Below are 9583 nucleotides of genomic sequence, written 5' to 3' on the forward strand. Positions count from 1 at the left end.
CAAATAATATAAATATATTTTTATATGTGTTCAAAAGCTGCACTGATCTCACCCCTGTCCTGCAGCATTAATGTGACACATGAGTTCCTAACACGTGACAACTCATACCCATGTAGGCACCACATAGCACTCTGAAAGTTGTCTGGAGTCCAGAGATCCATCCCCATGCACCCAAATAGTTATGTGGGTAAAATTAGGACTGTGCACTTATGGATTGAAGATGAGGTCCATTTGGCACTGACTTCACTCCTGGCCTGTCCAGTTCTGCCAACCTAATGAGAGACCTTAAAGTGGGGCACACTACCCACACCAGGCCCTTAGGGAGACTAGAAGTCACTCAGTGACTTCCCAGAATCCTGGTGACCACATGCCTCTGTGTCCATTAAGTCATGCCACCATTAGAGCCCTAGCCTGTGCATGCCCAGATGAGGAATTTTTGGATATCAGGCACATTAGGTGATGTCCACAGTCTCATGTCACCTGATAGTGTGTTCCCTGCATAGGGAAGATGAGAAAAGGCCCTCCCTGTCCTGGTCACACAGGACAGGACACCCAGCCACACCCCTGTAGAAAGGATAGGCTGATCACCTTCCTATGTTCCCAATCCAGACCTGAATATGGAAGGAAAGCCGAGGCCCACTGGGATCAAGGTTGCCCCGGCCAATTTACATAAACCCCAATAAAGCCAATGTTGCTGACTTTTCTACAATACAAAGGGATTGTCTAAAAGGTGGGCAAATACCAATTCAGAACAAGTAATACAAGAAGGTAAGACAAGGTATCTCCACCAAAAATGCTATGGTGGTTTGATTCAGGTGTCCCCCATAAACTTAGGTGTTCTGAGTGCTAGGTTCCCAGCTGATGAAGATTTGGGAATTTGCAGGTCCTGGAAGCAATGTACTGTTGGGCCTGGGCTTGTGTGTATTATAGCCAGTTTCCCTTTGCCAGTGTTTGGCACATTCTCCTGTGCCTGTTGTCCACGTTTTGTTGGCCAGAAGGTGGCCACTCTCTACTCATGCCAATGATTCCCCTGACATCATGGAGCTTCTCCTCGAGTCTGTAAGCCAAAATAAACCCTTTTTTCCTACAAGCTGATCTTGGTTGGGTGATTTCTGCCAGCAATGTGAACCTGACTGCAATGGTACAGTTGGTACTGAGGAGCGGGATTGCTGCTAGACACCTGACTGTGTGGCTTGGGTCCTTTGGAGCTGATTTTCAAGAGGAATGTGGAAGAACTTGAACTCTTGGCCTGAGAGACTCCTTGCAGTGCGATAAGTACAGCTTGATGGACTATTCTGGTCAAAGTGGAAAGACCTGGATACAGTAAGAACTATGGACTGTGAGGTTTGGCTTATAAGGGTGAGAGAGAACTTTGCTTGGACTTGGCTAGAAGCAGTTTGTGTGAGAGGCTTGCTGTTATGTCCATGTCCTGAGAACTAGTGCAGGTTGCAGTGCATAGAAACAGACTGATGTATGCAGAGGGATACGGCTGAAATTGCTGCCCGTTCCGCTGCAATTGTATGGGAGATTACAACCATTGAGATTGGGCCAGCTGACCTGCACTGGGACAACAGAAAGAAAGCAGTCTTTTGAAGGGGTCTCAATGCTAAAGGAGTGTCCTGTTCTTCAAAGCCTGCTTTATTGCCCCCTTGGTTCACAGGTTGGCATATTACCTAGTATTATGGAGTATAAAAAATGCAGGAAAGAGAGAGTCATTGAATTTTCTACATGGTCTTGTGTTTTGGAAGTGGCCATGGGCAGTGTGAAGTAGTATTGCCTGTGTGGAGACCCAATGGAGCTGTGAGGATGAACCGTGGGTTCCTGTGTAGACCCAATAGAGATCCTGGGACCATGAGATGGCTGCTAAGAGAAGCTGCCAGTCCCAGATGTAGTTTTCCAGGACTGTGGGTTGCCTAGCTGGAAGGGTGAAGTTAGATCTCCAGAGACTTGTTGCTGGTTAGAGTTATCAGACTTGGAGATTTGTCACTGACTAGAGTTGTTGGACTTGGAGCTATAGAGTCTGATGTTTGCTCTGATTGTTTTAAATCTTGTATTGGTCAAATATTTCTTTGCTATGTACAATGCCATCTTTTGCAGTGTAAGTGGTTATTCTGTGCCATTATGGGTTTTTCTTTGGAATATTTTGTAGTATGGCTCAGTTACAGACCTTGGATTATGGGGACGTTTGAACATCACTGGGATTGGTAAAACTATGGAGACTTTTAAAGTTGGAATGAATGCATTGTATTTTATATCACGTATGGTTATCAGTTTATGGGGGCCAGGAGCACAATGTGGTGGTTTGATTCACAGGTCCCCCATAAACTTAGGTGTTTTGAATGCTAGGTTCCCAGCTGATGGAGATTTGGGAATTAATGCCTCCTGGAGGCAGTGTATTATTCCATGTGGGCTTGTGGGTATTATAGCCAGTTCCATATTCCCAGTGTTTGGCATACTCTCCTGTTCCTGTTGTCCACCTTATGTTAGCCAGGGGTGATGTCCACCCTCTGCACCACTGAAGATTCCAGGATATCAAAGGATTCTTACATCCCATTCCCCACACAGTATACAGCACAGTGGATCTGAAGAGGTGAATGATGTAATTAGCTGAATGTACCCACCATGCACCATAGAGTGAACCAGCTTCATACTTAATGTTGGTGAGATAGAAAGTCATCCCAAAGGAGGTGTCTGTCTTTAGTAGTGAGATGGGTTTCTTGAAGACAGCAGATCGAGGGGTCCAATATTCTGATCCACCCTGTTAGCTTATGGCCCTTGATGGGAGAATTAAGGCCATTAATATTTAGGGTAATAACTATGATGTTTGATTTAATCCCTGCCATATTGTGGTGGTTTGTGTGGTTTGGTGTTTTCTTAGACTTTTTCACTTTTTGTGCCTTCTCTGAGTTTGGCTATTGTGATCTGCTTCTTGTAGGAACGTGATGTTGGTTATTTGACTCTTCTGTGTGAAGAATCCCCTGAAGTACTCTCTGTAGGAATGCCCTCTGTTCATATAGTTATAAAACTGACTTTTATCATGGAAAGTTTTTCTTTCACCATCTATTATGAGGGATGCTTTTGCAGAGTAGAGAAGTTTGGGTTGGAAGCCATAAGTTCTTAGACTTTTCCATGTTCTGTTCCAGGCCCTTATGGCTTCCAGGGTTTCCATTTTGAAGTCTGAAGTAATTCTGATGGCGTTACCTTTATATGTAATGTGTTGTTTTTACCTGGCTACTTTTAGGACTTTCTCTTTATTATCAATGTTTAGAGTCTTAATGATAATATGTCTTCTCCTTTAGTCTAGTCTGTTTGGAGTTCTGTTACCTTCATGTAAGCTGATGGGGCTGTATTTTGAGAGGGTGGGAAAGTTTTCTTCTATAATTTTGTTGATTAAGTTCTACATATCTTTGGTCTGAATTTCTTCCCCTTATGGTATTTCCATGATCTAAATGTTGGGTCATTTAAGGGTATCCCACAGTTCCCTCATGCTCTGTTCACAAACATTTTTGAACATATTGAGACATCTGGACTCACAAGTGTTTCTTCTGTTTTGTCTTCCAGTTATGAGTTTCTCTCCTCTAGATGACTGACTCTTCTTGAGCACTCCTATGGAGTTTTGGGCTTGTTCAATTTGGTTTGTGCTTCCTACTGTCTTTTTATGTATAGTTTCCATCCTTCTGTCGAGTTCCCTTTTCACATCATTTTCTGATTTTCTTAATGCTTCTTGGAATTAATCCTTGCATTTATTTATGTCTTCCTTGAGCTTAGCCAGCTGATTATTGAGGTCCTCTTTTATTTTGCTCTCCTTCAGATCATTTAACAGTTGTTGGAACTCTTCCTGGTTCTTTTCTATTAGGTCTAATCTAGCAAGGTCAGCATTCATACAATTATTGGACCTTTGTTGATTTTCTGCAAGTTCTGCTATTTGCTTCGCCAGGGTTGCATAGCTTGCATATTCATTTTGGGATTCTGATCCTATTGTCTCTTCTGTGTTTGGATTAGAGAGGTCAGTTGTGGGACTGGTAAATCTTGTTGGATTTACTTGCATTTGGTTTTTCATGTTATTCCTTTTGCATTGTAGTCTGCCGAACAAAGTGTAGGAATCTTATTTAATTTAGAGGAAACTGTAGTTTACCCTTGAAGTGTCTTCAGTGATTATTCCGTTCTATGTTTGCTTTGATTAGGCTTCTAATGGCAATGGGGCTTGTCTGCTCAGAGGGAAGGAGCCTGCAAGGCTCAGGTGGGGGCCCAAGGACCTGATGAAAGGATTAATCACTTGGTGGTTTGGGGTATGGGACTGTGTGGTAGGGTTGCCCAAGGGGACCGAGGTAGGGGGAATGGGGCAAAGCAGAAAGGTGTTGTGGCTGGGCTGTGGAGGGGGAGAGGGTAGGAGTATGTGGTGGTTCTGAGATGCTAAGGGGTGAGGGGATGGGACCATGGGTCCAGGTCTGTTGGGAGCTTGTAGCACGGGGAGAGAATGAGCCCATTGCACCTCACCAGGGCCCCAGCTGAAAACATAGAGAAACTTGGGAAATAAGCAAGAGTGCTGCTTTCTTGGTGAACCTGGTACCTGCGAGCACAAGGGTGAAGGATATAGACACAGAACACTCACCTCCTACCAAACCAGAGATCCAGAACACAGAGTCTCCCAAGACTTCATCACTGAAGTAGACCTAAAATGAACCCAACATGTCTCAGGGAAATTTGTGGAAGAGGGGGCTGAAAGATTGTTAGAGCCACAAGTTGGGACATTATGCACAGAGACATTGCTCTTCCCCATAACTGATGCCTGCCCTCACAATGCAGGATCCACAATCCCAACAAGGAGGCTCCCTTTGGAGGGGGGAGGACAGGGAGGAGGCTATCATGGCACCAACATGGCTGGTGATACACTGAGTATGTACATAATTAATGAAAAATTTATCCCTGAATGTAACTGGACTGTTTTTACAATAGGGCAATTAAATAAAGAGTACCTTATTACCAGTCATAAAGGAAATGCAAACTAATTGTATTACTCAGGGTTCTATAAAGGAACAGAACTACTAGAATGGATTGTTTTAAAAAGGGAATTTATTGGATTAGCTTTTGGTAGTTCAATAGCAGCTGCAGGTCCAAGAATCAAGGAACCTTGTAGCTGCTCAGTCCATGTGGCCAGATGCTTCAGCAGTCCCAATCCAGCACTGAATACCTGGAGGCTTCCTGAGGAGCCATTGGGTTTTGATCTATGAGGGTGTTCAGTTGATGCTGGTCTTCATTCCATGCTGGAAGGCAGCAAGCAGCTCCAGCAATCAGATGGGAGGAAGGAAGGGGCTCTCTACACCCAGAGATTCCTTATATAAAGTCCCCCTCTGAGAAGGGCCACCCTCTGTGAGACAAGGGCTCACTCTGGGAGAAGGACTTCTTCCTTCAGTTAATCCTTCCTAGAACCAACTTTAGAGACCCACCAGAAAGGGATTTCTGTGGATTACTAAACAGATCAAGTTGACAACACCTTAACTCTCACAAGTCCCCTCTCTTGTCAACTTGACACCAAACCATATCTCCTTATCTCATTCTTAATTTCCAAATAAAAACAGTAACAATCCGGGCATGATGGCACATACCTTTAATCCCAGCATTTGGGAGGCAGGGGTTGGAGGATGGCCATGAGTTCAAGGTCACCCTCAGACTGCATAGTGAGTTCTAGGTTAGCCTGAGCTAGGGTGAGACCCTACCTTGAAAAACCAAAACCAAAACCAAAACAAACAACAACAACAACAAGAAAAAAAAACAGTAGCCAGTTCATAATTCCTCCTAACATGGTATAACTATCCAACATACAACTGGAACTGCAAAATCTTCCCCCAACACAAAGCAAGGTTCCTTGAGGAATGCTTAGTCTCTAATATAATTGGTCTAATATAAATTAGACAGTTAGCTAGTGATATAATCTTAATATTGGTGTAGATATGTATAAACACCCTGTATCAAGGTAGGACAGAACATTGCACTTACAGTCCTCCTTGTTTCTATAACTGGTCACGAGGCCTTAGCTGGTATTTGTAACTGTCTTCTTCTACTACCCATTCTGTATTTCCTCTACCTTCCGCAAGCGCCTCAGCAGGTCTTGGTTCTTTACCTGGAGGGGTGACCGATACCTTCATTCCTGAAGGATGTGGGCCATTTACCACACTACCTCGATTGGGTTTTTGCAGTTGCCCATTGACTTTGACAACAGGGCATGGTAACACTAAGAGATGCCGTAAAGGATCTCCTGCACTCCAGACATACTCTTCCTTGCCTCCATTGTGGAAGAGCAGTCAGATTCCCCACTTGTAGTCTGGATCAATCATCCCTGCTATTACTGTAACTCCTTTCTCAGCCTGTTCATTTAAGAGCATCAGGAGCACAAAGTGGCCAGGGGCAAGTCTTAGCTTCCAGTTCAATGGAACGTTTTTCATGTCTCCTGGGAAAAGCACTCCCCCCTCTGGAACCAAGACTTGTAGGCCAGCAGAGCGCAAGATTGTGGGTACAGGAAGCAAAAATTTAGCTAATGGGTCACTTGGGGTGATGGTAAGTGGGACCATACCCATTTCCACCCCTTGATTCCTGGACGCATGAATCTGGGATATATGAGAAACAGTACCATATGTAGGATGCTGATTCAGAGAATATACAGCCTAGTGCTTTACCCACTCTTACACCTGCTCAGCCTCCAAGTAGGTTTCTTAAGGACAATGCATGGTGAAGAACAGCACCAGTGATGACCACTGGAGAGACTTAGAGCATCTCACTGAGGCTAGGCTAAAGAGAGGTAAAAGAAGAAATTGGGTATTGAGCTTTACCTACAGAATATTAAAAATGAGAAATTTCCATTCTTATTTAGTCTGTGGAGGTGGAATCTTTGCATTTGAGCAGTTTAAGTTTCCACTGATGTTGGGGTTTTCATGCTATTCCTCTTTCTTCTCTTGCTCTTTGTAATCTGGAGCTTGTGTCTCAAGTGTATTACATTCCAGACTCTCCTGGTGTTAATAATCTATTTATGTCACCAATGATATTTGATCACCCCATTATTACCTAGCTAACAACTTACTAAGTATATGATTCATGAGGCACTTTCATATTTCATTTTCATATTAGGTTACTATGGTACAGGTAGTTTTTTCTTATTGTCAGCTCCCATGTCCTCTATATTCTTGTATTTATCATTTCACTTGATCTCCATTTATTGTAATAATTTATGCATAAAACTAATTACAATTTCCATTTCTCCTGTTATAAAACCATTGAAATAGTCTGAAAAATATTGAATTATTGGATTTGGAGATGAGGCTACTACAGCATATTTTTGAGTATAGCACAGGCGTTACAATCTCTTAATGTAGGACCTTCTAGTGTATGTGGTTTTCAAATAACCATTCTTGACTGGGTGATGAAGTTCTTGGTTTCTTCATTTACTGAGAGTCATGAGTCTGGAAACTAACCAACAAAATGGTTATTAAATTTCTCTAAACACTTTTAATATATTCGGTAAATTTTCCATAAGAAAACACTTATTTACTATTGTCATGCATATAGATAATACCATTTCGATCATAATCCATTCACAATACATCTTTTGTCTCTTCACCCCTGGCCTTCATCTAATGAATCTCTTCTTCTTTCCAAGTAGTTCCTCTTTTATTTTGAAGTCTTTCCTGGGCTCCTACATATCAAATGTTGAAGGGTCCAATACTGTCCCTGTCTTCTGCAGGTAGCCATAGCATGTAACAGCCACTTCATTTCCAGAAGATAGTGTTCCAAAGCACTCCTTCTCATGCTGTGGCTCTTACATTCTTTCCACCATTTTAATCACTATTTGCTGAGCCTTGGAAGGCATGGTAGAGATGTCTCCTGTAACTCTGAGCATGCAATACCACTTTCTTTCTTTTTTTTTAAAGTGTGTGTGTGTGTGTGTGTGTGTGTGTCTATACATACATACATACATACATATATACATACACACACACACACACACACATATGTATATATATATATATATATATATATATATACAACTTCTATACTTATAGACAACAAACCATGGTATTTTCCTCCCCTCCCCCACTTTCCCCTTCATAACTCTGCTCTCTGTCATATCCCCTCCCTTTCTCCATTAACTTCTCTTTTAATTTGATGTCATCATCTTTTTCTCCTATGATGAGGGTCTTGTGTAGTTATTTCTAGGAACTGTGAGGTCATGGATATTGAGGCCAAATTCTGTCCACACAGTTGTATGTAAGGATGGTGCCCTTCTTTTGGCTCTTGCATTCTTTCCACCACCTCTTCTGCAATGGACCCTGAGCCTTGGAGGGTGTGATAGAGATGTTTTAGTGCTGGAGACTCCTCTGTCCCTTCTTCTCAGCACTATGTTGCCTTTTGGGTCATCCCTGTGGTCATCACCATCTGAAAAGAGAAGCTTCTCTAACCAGAAGTCAAAGTAGCAATAATATATGAATATGAACATTAAGTATAGTGCTTTCAGGGCAGTTTGGTGAGCGTAATATATACATTTATCTAGATAAGAACAGGCTTTATACCCCTAACGCTCATGACCTCCCTTCCATAGGCTTTTGATTAGGTTTTCCGTACCAGGCATGTATTCCCTTCCATGGAGTAGGCCTTCAGTCCAATTAGACAGCAGTTGGTTTCCCCCAGAGCAGACATGCCACTATTATACTCCTTCAGTCATTTGTCCTGTCTGGCCAAACTTGAGGCATCTGATGTCCACTGTTTTCACTGCTGATGACTTGTGTCTGCCCTAAGTGTGCATATAGTGCAGCTTTTCCCAGCTTTCAGTTGGCTGGGCCACAGGGGGAAGGTTTTCTGCTCAGCACCAGCTCTATTTCTCAGTGACTCTGCCACTCAGGCAAGTGAAGTCTTCAGCAATAGGGTATTTCCATCTCTTTCTCATAGGAAACCAAGGGCCTTGGCAATAGCCTATGGTGTTTTGGGGACAACAGCCACCTCCCTGGCCAACAATTCACTGGAAAGTATCCTATCCCTGGCACTGAAATTTTTCTAGTAACTATCTATGGCTTCTGTATGTGCTATCATTCTAGAAAGTAGATTTTCATATATCTTATTCAGAATATCTTGAATTTTGATTGACCCTCCCCACCTTTCTTTTATACTATCTCTTTCCCTGACCTCACTAAGGCCTTTCCCCTTCCTGTAATCTGTCCTTCTACTTACATATATACAATACCATCCCCTTAAGACCTTTCCTCTCCTCCCTCCCTTTTAGCCTTTTTCTAGCTTATATTTTTTAAAAAGAAAATTATTTGACTTTCCTGTCATATGAGATAAAAATTTACACAATTTGTTTCTTTTAACAGTACTAATTTCATGGCCGAGAGATTTTTAGAGTCTTAGCTTGGCTGAGACTCCGTAGGTCTGATTCCAAAAGAGGTATGAAAAACCCCTACAGCGTGGGGGGGGTTAAAATTACTCTGAGAATGGGAATGATGAGCCCTTCCCAGGCAGGCTGAGATCAACCAGGCAAATTCAGGCAGAGGTCATCTAAATCACAGGGCAATAAATGGTAGAGAGTCACATCAGC

Source organism: Jaculus jaculus, chromosome 12, assembly GCF_020740685.1.
Source record: "Jaculus jaculus isolate mJacJac1 chromosome 12, mJacJac1.mat.Y.cur, whole genome shotgun sequence".
Lineage (NCBI taxonomy): Eukaryota > Metazoa > Chordata > Mammalia > Rodentia > Dipodidae > Jaculus > Jaculus jaculus.